At 34.4% G+C, this 11,334-nt stretch overlaps 1 long non-coding RNA gene across 1 annotated transcript; it reads left to right on the plus strand.

Moving 5' to 3' along the window:
* Positions 1-367: 367 nt before the first annotated feature.
* Positions 368-6,995, plus strand: LOC136286007 (uncharacterized). The gene is made up of 3 exons (XR_010719673.1): positions 368-425; positions 1,200-1,304; positions 5,087-6,995. It is a non-coding gene; the product is annotated as an uncharacterized lncRNA (long non-coding RNA).
* The last annotated feature ends 4,339 nt before the right edge of the window (positions 6,996-11,334 follow it).

Consider the following 11,334-nt stretch of genomic DNA (forward strand, 5'->3'; position numbering starts at 1 on the left):
TAGCCCAAAACTTTTATGTGAGACTTTCAGTTAGAGGGTGGTGAGGCACTGGAACAGATTGCCCAGAGAAGTTATGGATGCCCCATCCCTGAGATTATTCAAGGCTGGGTTGGAAGGGGCTTTTAGCAACCTAGTCTAGTGAAAGCTGTCCTTGTCCCTGGAAAGAGTTTGGACCTTGATGATCTTTAAGGTCCCCTCCAACCCAAACATGTTTATTGTGGTGTGGTTAGACAGATAGAGATAGTGCTAAAAGCAATACTGCCTCTGATATATTGCAGCTGTACTAATTACCAAAGAGTGGGAGCAGCCTTGCCTTCACAGCTGGGTATGATAAAAGAGTGAGTTAGTTAGTAGAGAGTCAGTTAGAGTCTGCCAGCTGTGCTGTGAGGAGGAAGGGGCAGGAGGTCATGGGAGGGACAGAGAAGGTAAGACACTGTACAAGGGTCAGACAGGGTTAGGTGGGTGTGACTGGGACAGGAAGCATTGACCTGGGGCTGCAGAAGGAAGAGAAAAGAAGGAGAGGAAGAGCGAGAGCTGTGGGGAGCTGCCCATGGGATTTCTACATAGAAAAGTTATGAAAGTCTTCTGGATAACAGGATGATGATACTTGAGTGCACCTGAAGTTTTATTGAAACACTTTGAATGCAGTGGTTGTCTAGGCTACAACAGTCTATGACTCTATTATTAAGGTTAGAATTTTCAAAGTGTTTTTCTCTGGACTAATTCTATCTTTTCTAGAAATAATATTAAATCCCTGACTTTGATTGGAATAAAATATGGAATTACATGGGAAATATATATGGCTTGAATACATCTTGGACAGAGCTTAGACCTGTTTGCCTTGTTCTACAGTGGGGTTTTAAACAGGTCAGGACAGAAAAATACAATTATCTTCGTTAGTAAAGAAGGACATGATGCATCACTGGGTGGTATAATTCTGTTCCGGCATCTATCTCAGTGTAAATTCATCTGTGACAATATTCAGGAAGGGCTCTGATGGAGTCATGTCAAATAAAATTATTTCTGGGCTTTGTTTCTATGCTTTTCTAGCCAATGAAAAATAGCTGGATTGCAATCTTTCAATCTATCCCATTGTTCTGTATAAAAATAACAGAACACTTGAAATGTACTTTTAGACTTATTTGAACTACCTTAGAATTAAGAATGGTTATGAATTTGGGTGGTTTTTTTTGTTGGAGTGGAGATATTATTCCCCTGCAAAACTGAATGGAGCTATTTGAAAGAAAGTGTTGCAAGACAACGGTTTCAGTCAAAATAAAACGGTTCAAATTTTAACAGCTAAGGTATTTGAATAACTTATATATTCCACTTTTATTACACTATTTTGTGATTTCATATTTATTACTTAGAGTTTAATTATTTTGAATTGTTAGTCAAAATTATGTTAGCTTTAAGAGAAATAATCACATCTTTTTGGGTAGTGGAGCAGTTTGGGATTTGTCACTGTTTTGACTCTGGGCAGTGAAGCAACTTAGGGTTTTTTTTCTGTTTTGGTTTCTTTTTTTGATGAATGAGTAAATTAAACTCTACGGGATGGCTTTTCTATAAAATGGCTGTTTTTGGAAAATATTTTGAATAACACTTATCAATGCATCTGCTATTAGAAAGCTTGTACCATAGTCACAGTTGTTTATTGCCTGCAATTTTTGATCTCTCAATTTTGAGGTTTTTTGTTTGCTCATTTCTTTTATTTGCTTGTTCACCTGCTTGGTTGTACTGTAGACCCAGATCTGAACTCAGAACTCCAGCTGTGGCGTCCTGTGCTGAGCAGGAGAGGTTTACTTCCCTTGACTGCCTACTGGAAATAGCCTAGTGCAGACCACAGTGCTCTTGATCCAGTTTAACCAATAGTTATTATGTGACATTTATCTACTTGTTAGCGGTTTTAGCTCTTTAGAGGTATTTTTTATTCTGCTAATTTTGCTATCTTATCCTTACCTAAAGAGGGTACCTTGCAACCTTTCTGTCTGAACTATGTAAATAGCCAACACTAATGAAAGAGTTGTCCCAGATATCATGTTCATTATCATGGAAGGAAATAAAATGTAAAAAAAGATGCTGTAGCATGGAAGGAACAAAAGGTTTCTTATTTAGAACTAAGAGAGGCAGGAAAAAAGTCTAATTCTGCCAAAATTGCATGTCATTTACTAACAAAATACTTGAGAGAAAATATATAATTGGTGAAAAAATATCAAGAAAGTTCAGTTAGAGAGAGAACCAAACCACCCTGATCAGTAGTTTCCTAATTAGTATGGCCAAAAATAGCTTTTCTGTCAAGAACAGAACAGTACACCCTATTTTAATTGAATTTGGGTTGTTTCTATTGGTAGTTATGAACAACCCACGTTCCAAAACACCGATGTTGATTCCTCTTGATTCACACATCATCCTAACTTTTCAAAATGTGATAAGCAGCCTCCAGAAGTCCCCAACATAGCTGATGCTATAGCACTTCAGGTTATTCTGTAATCACCTTGAGGCAAGATTTAGCAAATGCCCTAAATTTTATCACACCATATTTATTCAGTGAGGTTTTCTTCACAAGCCTGAAATGATTCTCTGTGAAGGCATCACAATGGCACAATAGTAAATTCAGTTTGTAGATCTCAGGATGACAGCTGAAAGTGAAATGTCACCTGTTAGCCATGACAGTCTGAATTGGCCTTACAAACCAACCTTAAACACCCAGATGAGACGGCTGTCTTCCAGTAGCACTAATTTTTTTCACCCAGGCATAGCCTTTCACACTCTAAATCGTGAAGGTCTAAAGAGAATAGAAGTACACGCCAAAACAAAGGAGCCCAGAAGTCAAAACCTAGCAGTTTTTCAGAAATAACTTTGCCTATATCTGAATGAAATATGTAATATTCTGCAAGTAAGTAAGCATTATAACTCATTGTATGATCTTGTAAGAATAAAAAAGTATAATATACCCATCTCAGAGTAATAACTGGGCACGGAACTAACAATTTTTAAACCAGTGAACTTTGATGTCTTCTTACTCTGTTATGAAAAAATAGGCAAGTCTGCCACTGTATGTCCTCTATAAGTCACAGAGACAGTACATGCTCCCTGTTTCTTACCTTCACTTTTTACCCCTGATTTTTGTTTCACTAGTTGCTGGACTAAACATTTTAATGGCTTCAACTACTCTTTAGAAACTTTCTCAGCTTTATAAGAGTTTGGATTTCCAGCTGGATGTCAGAGTACATGTCTTCAAGGTTCAGTGCAAATTTTCTGCATAATTTTAGGTGCAATTTTCTACAGGTGGCTAAGCAGAAGGTAGATTTATATAGCCATAATGGGAACAAAACAGTTATGCTTATATTAAAGCAAAAGGGTTTCAGCAACTGTTCTACAAGCTTGCTTGGTCTGAAGTGTAGCATGAAATATGATTTTCAATGTAAGAAAACTGCTTGGAATGCAGAACCAGACTACTAGGGCAGGTAGGTAAGAGCCTTTAGGCTTGCTGATTTAGCTATTAGTTGTGTCCCTACTGAAAACAGATGTTTCTAGTTTGATCAGTGAGGAGGCTATATTTTATTGGAGGTATATTGAATTGGAGGTACCTACCATATATATATTGACATATTGAATAACATATTGAATCCTCATAATATTTTATAAGAAATAATGAGGAGAATAAGGCTGAAACTTTCAAGTATTGTGAAGTATATGTAATTATTACTCAGGATTATACTCATGCTAGAACTAATATTAAGTTTTTTGTGTGTTTTTTTTCTTCAAGAACATTTTAGTTGTTCTAAGTAACTTTAAATATGTATCTTTTATGCAGCATTTTTTCATTGAGTACTAAACCAGGAAGTAGACTAAACAAGTATTAATGTCATTAGAAATAATTAAAGCCTTTACAATTCTCTTAAAACCATAACATTCAATTGTACTCACCATGTCTATAAACTCATACTTGTCATAGTCAGATCCAGAATGACTAAATAGATAGTTTAGTATCCCATACAATATGCATGAATAATGTGATTTTCTACAAAATATTTATTTGATGGGACCAGAAACAGAAGAAAAAAAAAATTGAAAAAGAGACACTGATTATTTGGTCCATACTACCTACGAAATTCACATGACAAACCATATTCATGTGAAAAAATCCACTGTTTAAAAAAAAAATAAAAAATTGCCACTAGCTCCCCACTGAGAGTGTGTTTGAATAAATTGTTTTAGTAAATCCATAAATCTTAAAATTAATATTAGAAAATCCAGTATCAGCTTGTGCTTTACCTTCATCGCTGTTTGGATCTCTAGATGTACAGTACATAGAAATAGTAAGGGGCTCCAATGCTATTCTAAAGGAAGGGAAATATTTAATCAAGAAATACCCCAGTGCAAGAAGGAAGAAACACAATGATATAAAGTTCTAAATTTCATGGGTAGAGGATCAAACAGACATTTGTGGCCTTGCCATGCTTGATCTTTCTCTTTCCTTTCCCCTTCTCTTTCCTTTTCCCTCCCATCCTTTCCCCCTCTCTCCTTCCCTCCCCTCCCTGTCACGTCCTCCTCTCCTTGATATGATTATTATTAAGAAGTATCTCAGCTTTAGATATAGGCCTACACGTTTCAGACAGAAATGCAGTGTGCAGGAGTCACCTGTTGCTCTTTTAACTTATGCTAAAGATCTTCATAAATCTACAACAACCCCCCTCCCATTTTGATGGTGTAGATCATTCACCTCTGCTCAAAGGAGCTAAGAACAACTATTAATCTCATGGAATTTTCTTTTTAAGTTTATAAATTGCTAACATTACTCTCAGTTCTGGTATTGCTATGAGAGAACCTGAAACAACTAACTTGAAGACTATGTCTGTGTAAACAGGCAAGATTAAAAATCAAAGCAATAAAATTGGATTATTTCACTTTCCTATCCAGTTATTTTGTTTCACAGTGGGGAAATAGCAATTTTAGTTAGAAGACCTGTAGCTTGTTAGTTTCCTGGAAGAAGATCTTAGTCAAATCCTGTACACTTGACAGCTCTTGAAACTGAGGATGAGAAATGGTAAAGTTGCCCTCATAAAAACCCATTTCCCAGCAGGGCAATCACAGGAGTTTGAAGGGGATGAAGAAGTTGGACTTAGATCCTGGTTTCCAGGCAACAGTTAAGGAAGAAGCAGATCTTTCTTCAAGAGATTGAGTGGTCCTTCACAAGTGCTTATACACAAAGAACCCCAGCTGGAGAGAAAAAAAAAAAAAAAAAAAAAAAAAAGGAAAAACTAATCCTGCACAGACAGAATTGGCCTGAAAGTTTTGTAGAGGGAAAGGTTTTGTAGACCACAAACTAGCCCCTGACATCAAAACAACCATCATTTCTCTTCCTTTAATATAATCTTGAGTTGGGGTTGGCTGGTTGGTCAGCACGTTTTGGGCATTTGCTTTGTTTGTTGTCGTTGCTGGGTTTCCAATTTTTTTTCTATTTCATCCCTCTTAGACATAATCAATTTCCAGAGAGGTGAAGAAGGGTTTTGGTTTTTTGTTATTTTTTATTTTTTAAAATTGTCTAATAATATAGCTGTTGATATGAAAAGACAAATCAGTCTTAGTGTTTAAGTAAATATGTCCCAAACAGGACATTTGCTAAGAAAAAAGAATTTTAATGTCCAGTTATTCATCCTCACATGAATAAATAAAAAAGATACATTAGTAATCCTTTGTGAACTACCCCGTTTTGATCTTATTTTTATCACAGAGTTTGTTGGTTTTCATGCTAATCTAATTTACCATATGTGGCTCCATTCAAAGATGAAAACAGAAGGTTTATCTAAAAGAACAGGTGGTATTTTATGTTGGGTTTTTATAGAGATATGTAAGTATATTACCAGAAGTTATCCAGATATACACAACTATAGAAAGGAACATAATTGAAATGGAGAATTTTCCTATTTAAGAAAGCACTTATGTTTTTGATCATTAGTTTAATGAAATGATGTATAGGTAGACAATGTGAAGTTATGCCTTAAAAATATAACTGTTAGGCTTTTCATGTCTTTGTTTAATTTTCTGATAGATGACAAGATAATATTTTCTCCTGCAGTCAAGCTGCCTGAAAGACAGTACTGGAAGGGGTGATAAAATTACTGTAGAAATGAAGGTATATTTTTAAAGCTTAAATGTTAACTAAAATATAATGTCTTCCATCTGTTGGTTTCAGAACAATGCACACTAAGGAAACCATCTTCCATCACATCTGATGTAGATAAAGGCATTATGCAAAATTAAAGGAGATATGTTTATCACAGAGCATTAGTCCTCAAGAATAACTAAATTCATTTCAGTGAAGACTGAAACGTACATGAAATAAAATCAGTTTTCTTTTGAAATTTTTTTGTGAAATTCCAGTTTTTACAAAAAAAAAGACAAAAAATGAAAGGAGGGGATATATTTCTTTTCCATTTGGAAATTTGCTGAACAACATATTGCAGCATTGTGGCTAGCTCTCAGAGCTGAAACCTATGTGAACAATCATGTAGATCATTCTGAGGGACTTTGGGTTAGTTTGGGTTTGGGTTTTTTTTGTTTGTTTGTTTGTTTTGTTTTTGGTTTTTTTGGGTTTTTTTTACTTCAGTTTTCTTAATACCCTCAATAGCTGATTCAGGAATCTGGAATTTGCCTCAGCTACAACCAGAAGGCAGCAGTAATCCTGACCCACAACAGCTGCTGCTGCGCAGTGTATCCAACCCATCCAACTCCACCTTCACTTTCTAATGAGCTATCCAGACAAAATCATTAGGGAACTGGTAGGCATTTAACCACTGAAGTGCATTCTGCTACACTCATCCTGAGTGAGCCAAGACTTCCATGAGATCTGGTTAAGGTATGTCCTCTGAGGACAAGTTTGAACACATAGATGATCATTTCATCCACAACACTCTAAGAATAAGCCTGTGAGGAAGTTTTCAGCAGAAAATATCAGCATAATTGATACCTTATGCTACTAAGAAGGTTAAGGTTTGACATTGTGTTACCCAATTTACTTACCTAAATATCAGTGCTGATATTTAGGGCTTTGCCTGAGTGACATTACAGGGTTCTCAATTTTGTTTTTGATTTCATCTGTTCTCATTTCTCCTATCTTTTTTCTCATCACAAACAAGTCAGATCTGCATTTTTTTACAAAAAATGCCTTCGTTTTGCCGATAATGCATACACTAAAATTAATGTGTCTCTAGAAATGACTCTCATTAGCAACAAATTCTATGGATGATATTTGAAAAATTTACCTTTGTCCCAGCACAAGCCCTCCTCCTGCCATAGACATCAAAAGTGCTTAACTTTTGTCTGAGGACATTTCCTCATTCATCTTGTACTGTGACATAAGCCTAAAGTTTCTTTTCTTCCAGTGGTTTCTAAGTGTTATATTCACTAATTTATTGCTGTACTTTGATTTGGAACATCATTTTGTCTGGAGGAAAAATGAGAACTGATTATCTCAGAAACATTTTTGTTTTGTTTTTACCCTGCATTAGTCCGTGAGATTTCAGTGTTTTACCTCAAAAGAGTTAATTAGAAAAATCTGTGGGAACCGGAGGTTTTACAAACGTTATAGTTCGCATTTCAAGTGTGGATTTTCACTGAACTGTTCTGTCACAGGAACTGAAACTAAAGAACCTTGAAGTATTTAATCACAACTTGTGAAGGGGTTTTTTTTCCAAGTTTTGCTCATGATTTTGATACATTAAGCTTGCATGGCTGTATACATTTCATTTGGGAAATAAGACAGAGTTTACCACGTTTAATAGAGTGTTCAATAATTTAGTTCTTCCTTAGTCATTTAGGTATTTAACTTGATATTTAAGAATTAAAAACAAAACCAAACTTGCCTGCCAAATTGCATACTTTTTATAAAAGAAGTCCCTTATAAATCCTCTAGGTTGCCTTTTCAGAAGACATTGTATTTTTTTTCCCTAGTATTTGAAATAAAATCTTGTTTTAAGCACATTATAAAGTGATGTGTTTCTAAAAGTTCAGAGCCATCAGAAGCAGTCAGTAATGCTAATATATTCCTGTTATATCCATCTGTAGAAAGCTTTTAAATTAAATCTTGTTGATGTATTCACTTTTAAAATAGCACTAGAAAAAACTGCACTAAACATTCTTTCTGTTTTTGTTAATTAACCACCTTTTTGCTAAGCTTTCTTGAGCTGGTGGAAAAGGAGGAATTTCTCCACAACACCCCCAAAGCTCTCTTTCCTTTCTTGCTCTTGTCCCGTCAGACCTCTACCCCCAAAGAATATCTGACTATATCACTTTACTTTAAAAATTTTACAAAGAAGACATATACACCTAACATTTCAAATTAAGGCAAACCTATTGAATCTATGCCAGAGAGTAGAACATTTACATTTGTTTCAGTTATGATTGTTTATAAAAATATTTTTAATGTAGAGAAAGCACTAAAGGCATCACTCTTCTATGTATTACTTCCTGACCAGAGTATAAGTTAAATCAGAAGCAACAAATCAGTAGCTCTCAGAGGTAGGATGTATGATACTCTAAAAAAAATAATAAACTCAGTTTTGAGAAATACTGTAGGAACCTGAATTACCATAAACTCCATTAAGACAATAAATTCCTAGATAGATCATTTTCTTAGCTGAAAAAAAGAACTGTAAATAAGCAAATATTTTCTGTTTACTATGAAATAACTGTGTAGTTAAAACATAAATCTTTACAATTTTTTAAAATGAGTTGCAAAACCAAACTCTTTTGCCTTGGATGTTGACAGTATTCCATGCACTGAAGCCAGAATGTTTGTAGATATCTATTTGGGTAAGCATAAAAAAAAAAGTCGCTGAAACCTTGGTATGAAGTCTTAGAAAAAAAAAAAAAATTGCTTTTTAAGGGCAATATGTTGCGATTCCCAAAATTAACTTCAGTATAACTGCTAACAGCTAGTGTAGTCCAAAAAATCTGCTACTCTCTCTATTCACCTGCTAGGTAATTATCACCTTGGCACACAATCTTTCTTGTTCAGATCACGTCACCTCATTTAATCCTAAAATGTTTAGCTGGTCCTCTGAGAGAAGAAACAGGTTAGACAGTCAAGGAAATAAAATGTGGAAAATTCTAAAGAATGTGACAAAAGAGCTTTCTGAAATTACAGTAACAGGAACATCAAAAAGAAATTAAAAAGGACAACTAATTGATATATTCGACGTATAAAACCCTTGTAATTTTTTTTAACATCATGCTTTTTATGGTAATATAGTAATTTACACAAAAAAAAGTAATTTCAAACCTAGCAGAACATTGATGCTCTCATTGATTTCCACTGACATTTTTATTACAGCCAAAATTTGCATTATCTATAAAAACAGAGAACTGTAGTTCAGTAATCTGAAACTTGTCCAAAAATGACAAAATCAAGTCAGCTCAGTGAGAATTTTGTTTTTCCTGTGAACCTATTGTTACAGCACGTACACATTTGAAACTGAAATCCTAAACAAAGAGGATTAGTAAAATTTTGAGTGTTAAGGGTATTATTAAGTATAAAACTTAACACTTAAAGGAAAGTAATTTTAGCTCCTTGAGTAAATCTATCCTGGATTTAAACTGCTAGGAAAAAAAAAATAATTAAGAATTCTTTCAAATTTTCAGCTATGTTGGGAAATTCTCTAAATCAAAATAAATAACTTATTCTATGGAATACAGGATATATATTATTTGCTGATTTTTTTTTTTATTCTTTATCTCAGTGAGTTTCTTTTCATTGGCTTACATTAATCCTTCTCTCTGTGGGTGATGTCCTCTTAGAAATATAGGACAGTCTGTACACCTGAAACTGAGCAAATGTTAGATGAGGGGAGTCATATTGTGGGGATTATTCATTGTCACCAGGATCTCAGATAAAGGAAATTGGCAAGAAATTGTTGGTAGCAATTTAAGTAGGAATTTTACCTCATCTTTTCTTGTTCCAGAACATTCTGAAAATAAATATGTTTAATATTTGGACTTATATGCATAAATAATAATGAACCATTAATTTTTTAATAAATAGTGAAAGTCAGAAAGGGCTAAAAAGAGAAGAATGTATAATTATTCCTCAGTCATGGATGATTATTTAAATATTTTGAATTTTAGAGTGTTCAATGAATTTAGAAACTTACGTTGGATGCTCTGGCCTTACTATATCTCTTTTCTACTTTGTGATTAAAAGGTAAAATAAATTAGTTTTTTTTTTATTTGGTGCACTATCTTTGCCACATTTACAAAGACTAGTAATAACAAAAACTGTTCTCTACTATTTTGAAAAGGCATAAATCTGCACATTGCCCTGCTATTCAGTTTTCAGAGTTATTAATATATAAGGAAAAAGTTGATATTAACTCCAAATTGTGGTCATGAATCACCTATTTATACTAAAATGGAAGGCCAAGTTGGGGCAGGTGTTGTTCCATTACTTTCATCTGGATAGAACAAATTCTGTGGAGCAGATACAATATGAAAATCCATCTGTTGGATTTTGGATCTATGGGTGTACCAGAAAGCAGTTGGAAAAATAGACATGCACCTTTCATACTTCTATTTCTTACCTGTTCTTTCTCAGTTAATCAGTTCCTCTCTAAACTTTTTTTCAACTTTGTGAATTTTGAAAGAGTTTTGAATCACAAATTCTTCCATGAAAGAATGAAGAAGCTTTGGTGACTGTGAATATATCCTATGGAGTGTGACGAGGATTCAGCTTTCTAGTATAATAAATATGAAACACACAAAGCCCCTCCTCATAAAATAATTAAACACCCAAGTTAACAGAAGAAATACATCATTCTAGAAAGCATGAAAACATTTTTAGAACAAAGGTTATTAAATAACCCAAACCAAGCATACAGGAAATTACAACTGTCTTGGGGAACAAATCCTTCTCAGAAAACTAAATAGGAAAAAAGGAGTTCGTTTGTGGGGCTTCTGGATGGATTTTTGTAATAAATGTGTGCTTGGTTGTTTGTGTTAGGAGGTTTTGGTGGGTGGGTTTTTTCCTCCCCGGTTTGTTTGTTTGTTTTGGTTTGGGTTTTTGTTGTTTTGTTTGTTTGTTTTTTCTCATTTCAGGAGGAGAGTAATAAACTGGAAAGTGGAAAATATAAAGAAATCTAACAAATTAGATCTTGAAACATGTAGTCCTTTAAATCATTAACTGTTTTGTACTTTACCACCTTTTCACTCCTTTTGCTCTATTCTCCTCTCCTTTTTTTCCTTCTTTTCACTTCCTTCTTCCCCATAAATAGAGCCCCCTAACTTGACATTGAGGGCTCTATGTCCCCACACACATACATATATCATTATCTGGCC

Source organism: Chamaea fasciata, unplaced genomic scaffold (assembly GCF_029207755.1).
Source record: "Chamaea fasciata isolate MVZ Bird 193981 ecotype frontalis unplaced genomic scaffold, bChaFas1.0.hap1 SCAF_2, whole genome shotgun sequence".
Classification (NCBI taxonomy): Eukaryota; Metazoa; Chordata; class Aves; order Passeriformes; family Sylviidae; genus Chamaea; species Chamaea fasciata.